This window comes from Hirundo rustica, chromosome 10, assembly GCF_015227805.2.
Source record: "Hirundo rustica isolate bHirRus1 chromosome 10, bHirRus1.pri.v3, whole genome shotgun sequence".
NCBI lineage: Eukaryota > Metazoa > Chordata > Aves > Passeriformes > Hirundinidae > Hirundo > Hirundo rustica.
Genome location: NC_053459.1, coordinates 21323940 through 21336202, shown reverse-complemented (window position 1 = coordinate 21336202; position 12263 = coordinate 21323940). Strand labels below are relative to the sequence as shown.

At 42.3% G+C, this 12263-nt stretch overlaps 1 protein-coding gene across 2 annotated transcripts in view; it reads left to right on the top strand.

Annotated features, from left to right (window-relative positions):
* The window catches only part of FNDC3B (fibronectin type III domain containing 3B), a 185830-nt gene that overhangs the window by 19104 nt on the left and 154463 nt on the right, over positions 1-12263 (top strand). The window lies entirely within an intron of this gene.

Here is a 12263-nt window from a genome sequence, read left to right as displayed (position 1 = left end):
GATACTTCATTTTGTTTCCATTCTACATCTTTTAGCTAATGAGTTATTTGGGCTGCTTTTTTTTGCATTACGTCGTTTTCATTTGATTAAGCACACTTCTCTAAGGGTACAGAATTAAGAACGTACTAATTGCACAACAATTTTGGCATGTGTAGATTGCCTGAGTGTCACCTAAGGACAAAGATTTCTCTGCTTACATTGTTGGCTCTATTCTTTTTGTGCCCCGTGGGCAGATGTGTCAGAGCAGACACTGTGCTCTCCAAAATCTCTTCCTTGCTCCTGCAGTCTAGTCAGAGCTTGTTGGCAGTGTCTAATGTAGCTACTTGCCCTTGGAAATGTCTTGATTTCAGCTTTTAAACATTCAGACCCACTAGTTTGGTGGGTTTGAAGGGTTGGTGGCGGGATGGAAGGGTGATCTTGGAGCAGAGACCCAAAGGTGTTGTGAATCCAACGCTGTGAATTATGCCTGGAGAAACCAGCAAGCTTCAGCTGGGGACTGTCATGAGGTGGATGGGCTGCTGTGATGCTCTCTGCTGGCTGGGAGTAAATTTTGATTGTGGGCATTGCTAGAGTATAAAATATTTGAGCGCAATATTTCTAGAAGCAAGTTTCCCCCAGGCACTGAGTGTTCCGGAATAAACATGACTTTATTATAAAAGTGCTTGCTCCGTGCTTGTGAGCACATCAAGACGTCCTTTTTTTGCATTTTACTTTGAACGTCAGTTATTGATGTGAGGCACTGAGTAGACTCTAACCTGTGCCAGCTAACAAGGGGAAGCCAATGGAAATGAGAAATACTACAATTAGACTTTTGTTGCTGCAGTGCTGACTGAAGCCTGAGTGTGTCCAAGCATGTGGTGTTCAGACAAGATAGATATTTCTCTCTGTGGAACTGCTTTTCAAAGGGAGTACTTGCTCTTAAAGAGAACTGTGGCCGTAGTACAGTAAATATCTTTTAAGTGCCATGAGAAGAGGTGCAGGTGGTATCTCTTCTGAAAGTCATGATTTCTGTCCTCTGTCCCACGTAGCTGTTTAAAACTTTGACTGTAGGTTTTTATTTTATCTCAGTTAATCAAACGCCCTTGAATATATTCACACCTGTGTCAAGGTTGGTGTCCAGGTACTTAGTGGGCAGCATTGCTGGACGTTGTGGCCATTGGATGTGGAGTTGAACGTTGCCCTAAGACAGAGTTAGGAGAGTCCATGTGCTGACACAAGGGCCGGTGCACAGGGACCTTCCCTTGGAATGGGTCTCCTGTACCCATGAACTTGTCAGATGCTGCAAGTATAATTAACTGGGATGAGAATATCCTTTGGCTAAGGCTGTATCAGAACGCTCCAAGAGGTGCCATCATTTTTGGCATACTAAAAATGGTAGCTGGTTTTATTTTGAGGTCTTCTACAGGAGCCTTAGCCCCTTGTTGTCTCCAGTAAAACCACAGTGATTTGGTGTTCTTGTAAAGAAAAGATATTTAAATAGAGACTAGTAAAGATGTAAAGGATAAGCATTCTTTATTACTGAGGCTAGATTTGGATGCCTATTAAAAGAATAAGTGGGACTTAAAAATCTTTAGAAAAATGTATTTTAAAAAAGTCCAAATGTCATGGCTGTGGTTTTGTGCTGTCAAAATTAGTGCTTTTATTTCTTGAAATTTCTTTTTCCCCCTGTGGAAGAGATGCCCTCATTCCAGAGGTGGCAGCTTTGGCTCTGCCTCAACTGCTTTGCATTTAGCTCTGGATGTTGCCTGTTCTCCTCATAGGAAGAGACAGAAAGCTACTGAAATGTCAGAGTGCCTTAAAGGGATTGAATCCTGATTTTAATGGGCACGATTGTAAAGATTTGCCTGCCTTCAGTTAAGAAATACAAGATACTGACTATTGCAAAAAAGTTTAGATGTGACTTGTCAACTTTGATATTGTTTATGGTGCTTGAAGCTGGTCAAGCAGGGAAGAATTGTTCAGCAGATGATAGTGTGAGTATCCCATTGGTTGTGTAATTTAGGTGACTTCATTAAAAGTTTGAGATATCTGTACGGTTGCTGTTGCCTGCAGAAGTCCTATTAACAATGTGTTTGTGGGAACCCAAATTTAGGGGTGGGACGGGCCCAGGGGCTGCTTGAAAAGCTGTCAGACTTTCTTTTACAGCAGCCTGTCTGTTACCATAACTTCTGGCCCATTCCAGTGGGTGAACTGGCTCAGTAACAGGACAGCTGGTGGAGCTCCCCAGCATGAACTGGATCCGTGCCGCTCTTCCCCGCTCCCCTTGTGCCTGTGCTGCTGGCAGCTGCCTGCCGCAACTGGGATCTGGCTCTGGAAGTGGGACAGGATGTTTGCTTTTGTGGAGTGCAGTTGTTGAGGAAATGAAAAGAAGGGATCTCTGCAAGGGCAAGGCACCTACATCAGACTAAGGCCATTAAGATGAGGGTTGTGGGCATACTTTAAAGCACCTTATCAGGAGACCTTGGGGAGGATGTGCTCCTGATAATCGGCGGTGCTTGGAACGTCTCTTTGGACCGTGGAGGTGGCTGGGGCTGAGTACACAGAAAAGGGAAATTGTGGAGAAATCTGAAGGAGGTGGTTTATCTAAAGCTGTGAGGCTGGAATCCTGGGGGGTTATGCGGGGGGAGGCCCTCCCTGGCCACCCCAAGGCGTTGCGCACGCTCTCGCATGCCGGCAGCTGGCCTGCGCAGCGACAGATCGGGAGGAATACGCAACATTTTAAGTGCCGTAAAGTTGGATATCCTTTGCTCAGGCTACTTCCTGTCCTCAAGAATTTTCCAACAATATTATTGGGAGAAAATCCACAAAATGGAAGTGGGGGAGGGAAGCTTGTCCATTGCAGAAGTTGAACTCTTAATTTTCGCATCTTAAGTGAAGAGATAAGCTTTGGAGAACAGAAAAATACACACCCCTTATGGAGCGGCAAACCACCAGCATGCTCAGTTGTGTATCGAATATTCAGTGATTTGTACTTACGGCTGTCAACGAGGTACAGCAATTAACCACTAGTTTCTCATAAAAATGAGACAGGAATACTGGTATTTAATTCCAAAGAGGGCTGAGCCTCGGGACAGGGATAGCCAGAGCAAATCTCTTCCTGACTGACTTCCACCAGGCTCTGTTGCATGTTTTACCTTAACATTCGTTAATGAATAAAAGCCTAAATCATAAAGCAGGATTTAATTGGTGATCTGTGATCTGGTTAATCCCACAGTGAAAGTAAAGTGTGCTTAGCACTGCTGCCACTGCTCCCCCACTGGCGACGGGGCCGCCGCCACCAGAGCAGCAGAGAAGTGCTTGTAGCTTCCTGCTAGGAAAATACCTTTGTGAGGCTGTTTGTATATGCTTCCTTCTGTAAACTTCAGATAGAATTCACTCGATCCCACGAATGTGGCTGCGTGCTCTGAGCTAGCTGTTGGGAACAAAGACCTTTGGCTATTAAATACAATGAGAATTTATTGTTTACCGTCTATTTTCCTGTTTGTGTGTGTGTGTTTCTAGCAACAAGTCTTTTCGTAAAGGATTCATTTTCCTGTAAGTTTCTCAAACTTAGCGACATGTATTTGGCAATTCAGTAAAATCTGTGGGAGGAGGCAGTGTAATGAAGAGGTGAGGCATTAGTGAAGTACCCTGCTCCTATCTTCCCCGTGCTAATAAAAAGAGAAAAGAATTTGGTAGGTGTGTGGCATTCTTAAGGTTTATAGCTGGAATTTGTTTTTTGAAACATGAGGATTATGGTGCGTGTTAAATTTAACCCATTTTCTCTGCAACGCCAGCATCCAAGAGAAGGTTTACTGAGAGAACACTGAACTTACCGCGCTGAGATTGCACTTTCTGAGGCTGGAGTAACGTGTTGTAACAGAAATCCAAGTTGATGAGAACATTTTAGTCGTGATGCAAAAATGATCTGGAATCTTTGGTATGTGCCAGTGGCAGGAGCTGCGCTCCCCGGAACGCGTGTAAGGCTCTGGCATGCGGGCGTGCTGGGAGTCAGGGCTCAAGGACACACTGTCAGCCCTCACAGGGTTTGGTAGCAGGTCAAATCCAGGAAAAAAGAGAGAGAGAGAATTTGTGTGGGTTTTTTTTTTTTTTTTTCTCTTGACCATTTTAGTAGTTCTTTGAACTTGCTTAGTTCTGAGCACTGCTTAAAGCATTCCAAGGGTTTTAGGATAAATGAAGGTATTTATACCCATTATGTAGGTGAATGTGTATATGTACATACCTTGTGACTTGTGAGGTGATAGCAAACCTCTGTGATTAGATAAGGGAAGAGTAGGACCCTGAATGAAGCCCACAGGAGATAAAATTGCCAAAGAAAGCTGCCAGAGTAGTTACCAAATTTATTGTATTGATGGAGAGTGGCCTGACATTGTTGTACCAAGCAGAATCCACCTTCCTTTGGTTTTGGGGCCACTGGCACGTCTGGAGATACTGCAATTTGGAACCAGCAGTGAATAATCCTCTACACCTGTTCTGCATCTTCATATCTTCTTGCTGCTGATTAGGTTTCTTGAATTCATAAATTCATTTTTTAAAAAAACTTTGACCTCTACCTTGTGTTTGACCACGCACTATACTGATTTTAACATAAGTGGCTAAAAAAAAGACTTTATCCTTTGTCTGGCATAGCTATTTATATTTGGGATGGGGAGCTCGCTTGCTGTAGTTCTACATTACCAGTTTGCCAGTGACTGAGTAACTTGATGACAAATGTAGATCCCTGTTACAGTATCAGTTACAGGTCTGACAGCTGGTGTATAATGTTTTACTGCACTACATTTCTTTTCCAATACTGATTCTTCCTAGAGGGAATGGTGACTTCTGCAAGTGAATTTCCAGTCTGTTAGCTGGTCTTAAAATCCTAAGTATCTGTGATGTTAGATACCTCCACACTTCTGCATTTTTTTAAAATCAGCTTTCTGTTACTCTTCAGGAATTCTTAATCCTTTTAAAACCTCAATGATGCTTCAGTATTAATGCTGTAAGCAGAATGCAGTCAGGGATTGTACAACTGCTTTTTGTTTATTATTAGCCTAAGTACTGTGTCTACAGGTAGGAGGCTCAACCCACTACTGTTTGGCATAAGTAGTAAATTACTAGTACGAGTGACTTTTCCTTAATTTGATCAATTCAAGAAGTGTTCAAAAAAAGCCTTAAAGACTAATGTACTGTGACATGTTCTTAATAATAAACGTGTTATAATCTGCTCACTTTAGATGAATATGGACAGCTCATCTGTTAGTTCAGATCAAGTACTCTTTTGAGACTTCTGTGCCACTAATGTATATCTGTGAGAAGGGGGGAAAATCAGAGCATCTCCTCAGCTTTGGATTTAAAGACAAAAGCTGTAACAAGCTGAGGTTCTGGTGGAAATAATGTTAAATCTTGTTCTGCACTTCCTTGAACAGAGAGGATGCTGAGGGCAGAGCAGCTGGTAGTTGTGCTGAATTTCATGGTACTAATTTCTGAGTATTTCAGCCTGCAGTGAACAATGATGATGGGCTTTCTGCAGAGCTGTAGCACTCACTTAGGTGTGTTGTGCTCCAGCAGGCTCTGTGAGCTCTAAGGTATCTCTGGCACCTGTGGGATGATGAGGGGCAATCTGTGATTTAGATTATTCGTAGCAGGGCTTGGTGCAGCAGCACCTGGGAACACAGAGCAAGATTAGAGAGAAATCTTATGGTTGAAATTTCATCTGAGATGATGGAAAGAAAATAGTCCCGATTCATTAAGGATGAGAGAATTTCCTCAGTGAGTGCTGGGAGGAGGATGAGGTGCCGAACAGGTGTTTGGTATTGTGGATTTTCTCTGCACCACTGCTCATGTTCTCATCAGCAGGTTATGCCTCCCCTGAACACCCAGGCTGTTTTTTCTGTACCAGCCTGGAGTTATGATTAGGAACTAGGGAGAGAAATGGGAGGAGGAATATGTTCATATGAGAGAGAGTGGGAGTGCATTTTTTTTTTTCTACACAAGTCTATTAACAATAAAAATTGTTGCATGGACATGTCATCTTCCTCCCCTGCCCCAAGAGTAATATGCCATGGTGTAGGTAGAGAATAATATCAGTTTTACTTATTTTTTAAACCAGATGGTCACATGTGAAATGATGACAAAGTGTCCTCCCCTTAGAAACTGGGCACCAAATGCAATCTTCTTGAATCTCTGGGGACCAGTGAAGCCTTTAGCTGAGAGAACAGCTGGTGTTAATGGGTAGGTGTTTGTCACTGATTAACAGTGTACTGTATTGTTAAGGTGGGTATCTGTGTGGGCTCTGTGCTGCCAAAATGTGACTGAACTGGGTCAGAATGTAAATATTAAAGAGTAGAGATTGTGCCGTACTTTCGGTGATAACACCTGGGTGTTCCAGCTTATTCACACAGACCGAGTGTGCCTCGATAGAGCTCCCCTGGGAGTAAAATCTGGTCAGGTCATGTGTCAGTTATATCATTCAGGTAAAATTGAGCACAACTAAATTTGACTGGGAAAGCTTTTTTCTTGCTCAAGTCCTGTGCTAATGCGGTCAGAACCCTGCAGGCAAACTCTTTCATTTGCTGATATTCTGATGTTTCTGGCTGCACTGTCAAAGGAAAGCTGCTGTCAAGCCACATTGAATTTTTCAAATTTATTTATATACGTATATACTGTATTTGTATATTTGACCTCGACTCAATGTAACATTCTTTGCTCCATCAGGATTTCTATGAATTTTTCTTGCAGTAGGCAAAGTGAGATGCGTGTCCAGGAAAAGCTGAAGGCTGTCAGGGCATGTGGTGGTAAAATGCTTTATATTTATGAAAGATAGTATAGGAAAAAAACTCCAGAGAATTAGCCTTTCTTGTAGTTGCTGTCATTTTATCACTTGGCTTTCTACCACTTGAGTTATGAGATGGGTTTTCTTATATTTGAAGTACTTGTATATTTTGTTCTTATCTGTTTGTTGAAGTTCTGTGGGTGAACTGTATATTTGTATCTTTTTCCCAAGCCCCCAAAACTGCTTACTGTTAAGGTAATTTTCCCCACTTCCATATGCTAACAAAGTGCATTTCTTGAAATTCAGGTTTACATATTTTAGGATGCAAGGCTAATTTTTTTTCTCTGCCTTTCTGAAATACTCTTTAAGTTTTGAATTCTAGCTAGAATTATAAATAAAAAAAATTATCAGAGAACATGGTAGGTTTTTTTTTCATTTCTTCCCAGAAAGCTGAAATCCTGTGGATAGCTGTCACTAGAGATTATTTTAGTCAAAAAGATTCTGTGTAGCAAGACTCAAAGATAAGCTCTGCTTTGTTAATGATGAGTTTATTGCTGCTAGTCTGCTCTGAGCTTGTACAATGGATCTACCCCATGTTGTTAAATGGCAAACAGGTTGGTTGTGCCAGCCTGGGAAAGAGATGAAGTTGGAGTAGTGTGGTCTATCCATGGGACTGGGGAGGCTGTTACTGAGGCAGTGAGAGGGAAGGGAGAATTCTGGTATCTCACGGAGCAGTAATAAAAGTGCATCTGTCTAAGTCACAAACTTTTTTTTTTTGCCTCATGACAAAACAAAACCCCACTGATGCTTAGTAAGACCAACCTCTACAGAGAGCAACTTGGAAGAGGCTGCCCAGGGATGGGGTGGAGTCACCAGCCCTGCAGGTACTGCAAAGATGTGTAAATATGGCATGTAAGGATATGGTTTAGTGGTAGAAATGGCACTGCTCGGTTAATGGTTGAACCCAGTGGTCTTAAAGCTCTTTTCCAACCAGAACAATTCTGATTCTTCCTTTCTGTGGATTTCGTACCTGTGTTTGAACAGACTCTAGACTCCTGCCACCTCCAAAGTTTGGTAAGTGGTAATGGAAGTTAATATCTCCAAGTGTAACAAGGGAAAAATGAAACCTAATGTACCTATGACATGAAGCTTGAAAGTTGGTTTGCTTTCTGCTGCTTGTCTAAGTTTTTTTGCTTGACTGGAATTTTGTCATCTAAAGGATGTGGAAAGTTCGCTTGAGCTTCAAGGGTTTAATTAGCTTCATTGGAGCTGTGTGTGCTTGTATCAATAGGGAAACATAAAGAAGTATGACTGTCCTCTTTTTGATTAAATACAAACTTTGCATTTAAAAAAAATCAGTTTGCCGGAATTTACTTTCCTTTATTTAGCTCATTCTGGTTCTTATTATTGGCTTGTATATATATAATCTTGACTTTCCACACATTTCTTTGAAGCCCCTTAATAATGCTGCTCATACCTGAAAGCTGTAGTATCAAAGTCAATAGGTGAAATATTAGGAAACTTCAATAAACGAAGACTTGTAACTTATTAATGAGTAACTCCTGTAACTGGTAGGATTGGGGCTGCTGTCTTTTGACTTCACCCAGGGTGGGAAGAGCATCTGTCCTGCTGGCACCTTGCCTTGAGCCTGCCTTTTGACCAACACTTCTGGCTTTGGTTTAGTTTGAAGTGCTGTTGGTTTCCCACTTCACAAGACAAGATGTTCAGTACTTCACTGTATTTTTTATTATCAAAGACCAATACAATTTATTGAGAATAATTTTCATCTTTCTGTTGCCTGAATAATTTGGCAGAGTATGGGAATGAGCTTAGAAGGATGAGGATTCAGAATTGAATTGGGTACAGACCACCTGAGTGCTGGGCAACCCTACCAGATTGTCCTTGCTGTATAATCAGGACTTTGTTTCTCCTTCAGTCTGTGTTGCAAACTGTGCCCCACTTCAGACAGGTAGCAAACCCAAAAGGTTTTCCCTTTTAAACCATTTAATTGCTAACCTGAACTTTATAGCTGCAGCAGGTGGCACATTCAGCATAGCATTTTCTGTCTAGGTAGAGACCCTTTGTCTTCCCACCCTAAAGGAAACAACCCTCCCTAGCACTCTGCATTTAAAGATTTGGGGATTTTTCATTCATTGATGCTTTATTATCATGGGAGATAAAAATCAGATACCTGGAGTGGGAGAGGCTTTTTTCCTTTAAGGTCCTGGATACCAAAATTAATCAAAAATGAAACAATGACTAGACTTAGTGTGTGGGTTTTTTTGCTAGTGAGTTTCAGGTCTCTGTTTAATGTAAATTCCTATCTATCTCCAATTAGGTGAAGCCTTCATAGGTAGCATACTGCCTTCATTTTCATGAAGCAGTTCAGAAAAGTAAAGAAATCCTGAAAAATGTACTTAATGTTCTGTGAAAGTGAGGGATGGTGTAATAAAACTTCCAACTTTTTCTCCTGATGCTGATGGGGTTTGCGTGGCGGGTTTTGGGATGGTTTTCTGGTTTACTAATGTGGTTTAAACACTTGGATTTTGTCAGCACCATGATAATAACGGGCTCAGCTTTCCTCCTCCATGAGAAACCTCTCCGGCAGCCATCCAGAGGTGCTCCCTTGCGGTGGCTGCCCCGTGTGAATGCCTGATCCTGAATCCCGGGGTGGAATGGGAGATCTCTGCGGAGCGCTTTCCCACAATAACACAATGAGCCACTTTGTCAGCGCGGCAGCGTCAGCCGGGAGTCAGGTTAGCGGGGAATGGCGACAGCAGCGGAGTTTGTGTTGCACAAAGGTGTGCTGAGACCTTGCTGGAAATGGGATTTGGTATGCAGGCTTTTCAAGAGCTGCAGATTGATATGATAGATAGCCTTTTTTTTTTTCCTCCTGCTTCGTAGTTTAATTAGGGGTAAAAAAAAAAAAAAAATAATCCCCACCCCGTTGATTCCAGTAGATTCCCCATTGCAGAAAAGATAACCGAGGTCTTTGTGGTATTATTGGAGAGAGATTATTATTAGAGAGAGCAGAGTTGAAGGGGAGGGTATTTATCGACAAATGCTGTTGCTTATCAACCTGTAACCATGATTAACACTTTGGCTATTAAATGGAGGGAGAAAGCAAATAGTTGATACCCGTGCCTTATCTGACTTTCACCTTTGTGCAAGAACGTCTCTTTGCATAGAGGCTCTGCCCGTGTCCCTGGGCACGTTCTTGGGCTTGCAGCCCTGATCCAGGCGAGTTCAGTACTTAGAAAAGTATTAAAGAGCGTGTAGAGATGTACTCTAGTGCAAATGTTTGCAGGAGGAGCAAGGAGGATCAGAGCCCAGTTTAGACAGGTGTACGTCTGGAGTTGTTCTTCCTCACACAAATTGCTTCAAGCAAATAGCAGGTTATTCCAATTGTGTTTAAACTTAGTGAATATCTTGCTAGACCGTGTGAATTTTACTTGCAAATTGCTTTTGTCAGAGGCAGTGCAGAGAACCTGAAAAGGGTGATGGTTTAGTTAGGAAGTGTGCAGCGTTGTCTCTGTGTAGAATGGCTCTCTGCACTTAGGGTGTGCTCTGGGTGGAGGGAGGGCTGGTGGGCCAATGTCATCCTCCTCTCTTTGCCCTGGCCATGGGGGACCACAGCTGGAAGAGCTCTGTGCTTTCTTGCTGACCTGTGGAGAAGCAGATGTCATCAGAGAATCACAGAGTGGTTTGGGTTGGAGGGAACGTTAAAGCTTCTCATTCCACCCCCTGCCATGGGCAGGGCCACCTTCCACTATCCCAGGTTGCTCCAAGCCCTGTCCAGCCTGGCCTTGGATGCTTCCAGGGATGGGGCTTCTCTGGGCAGCCTGTGCCAGGGCCTCAGCACCTCACAGGGAAGGATTTCTTCCTAATTATATAATCTAAGTCTACTCCTGCTTTGTCCACATCCTGTTTCAAGCGACTTGTGGTCTTCTAGAAAAGCACAGAGATGCTGAGTGCAGTTGGGAATGTGTTGAACAGCTGGCAATTAAACAGCGCCCAGAACTCTCTTAACTCAAATGTCTCCAAGGGTGGACAAGCAGCAACAAATTAGTTTGAAATGTTAATTGCTGCTTGTATTTTTGGAACTGCATAAAATAATTTCCCTTGAAAAGAGAAAAAAAGTTTGAAGTAGTTGCTATTTTAAAGCCAAGTTGTGCCAAAACCAACAACACTAAAAATCATGGAAAAAAGTAATTGGCCACTATTGTGCAAGAAGAGTTAAACTCAGCCTATGGCTGCTTAGAATAATTACTGTGAAATAGTGTGTGAATTGTGTGCTTGAAAACTTCTCTATTTTTGCATCTACATCCCTTGTGAGTCCCTTTATCTGTTTCGGAGGAAGGTGAGGAAAGAAAGGTGTGAGAACAAAGAAGGAAAGGAATATAAATAGCAAAAAATGACTAACTTAATTTTCAGATTGAGGAAAAAGCACAGAAAAACTCACATGGTGAGGGTGAGTTGTATACAAGCTGTCTCTGCAGCTTGCTCTTCTGCCAGGAGTGCAGGCTGTGGCCGTGGTGTGTTTGCATGTTTTGGAATTGATTTTTGAGCAGCAGATGAATTTGCTGTTCTAATACTATTTGCAGAAGCGAGAATGCTGTGGAACCATTGGATTAGCTTGTCTGCCTGTGGCTCTCTGCTCAGCCATAGCTAATATAAGCCTAATAAAAATTTTGAAGGTCTGTTTCACCCTGGTGTATTTTATTCCCTTAAATCTGGTTCCGCTAGGTTTGCACATGAATATGATGGCCTTCAGGCACTGCACACCCCATGCATGGGTGGTGGTGGGAGGAGGGCGAGCTCACTTTTCCTACACGAGTTTTCACAAGATTTCCCTCTGGAAAACCAAGGGGAAAAACCCCTAGTGGGGTGAAGTTTTTCTTTGGTAAGAGACTCTTTTGTGTGCCAGGTTGCTTTATTCCAATATTTCATCAGAGCTATTATCTGCTGATTAGTTGTACTTGCCTTGTGAAATAAGACACTCCAGCATGATGCAGTTTGACCTGATATCCCCATTCCTGATGCTCATTTCTGGTACATGTTTGAAGTAATTTGGTTATTCCATTTCTTCCCAGGGTTAAGCTAGGAACTAATTTTCAATAGTTTTTCTGTTCCCGAATGACAAACATCTCCTATGAGGGGTGTGCAGCTGGTTACAGCGCAAACTTGTTGTTCTTTCAGATAATGGAGTTTCGAGCCTGGAAAATTTGAGGTCAAATTTTGGGTCTAAATAAATGAAAACTACTGAAAAATCTTCATATCATTACCCCCTGGATTGCTGCCTTGGGTATCTAACACCGGTGTGGGGGAAAAACAACAATAACTTTCCTTGATCCTGCGTAGAATTGAATACTGCTGATAATTCCATCTTCAGGGATGGAATGTACCATGCACGTTGAAATGTTTGTTGTTTAAAATAAACTAGAGGGGAATAAACCCACTGATTAATTACAGTGGTTAAATTTTGAGAGGATGTTTATGCTTTTCAGCT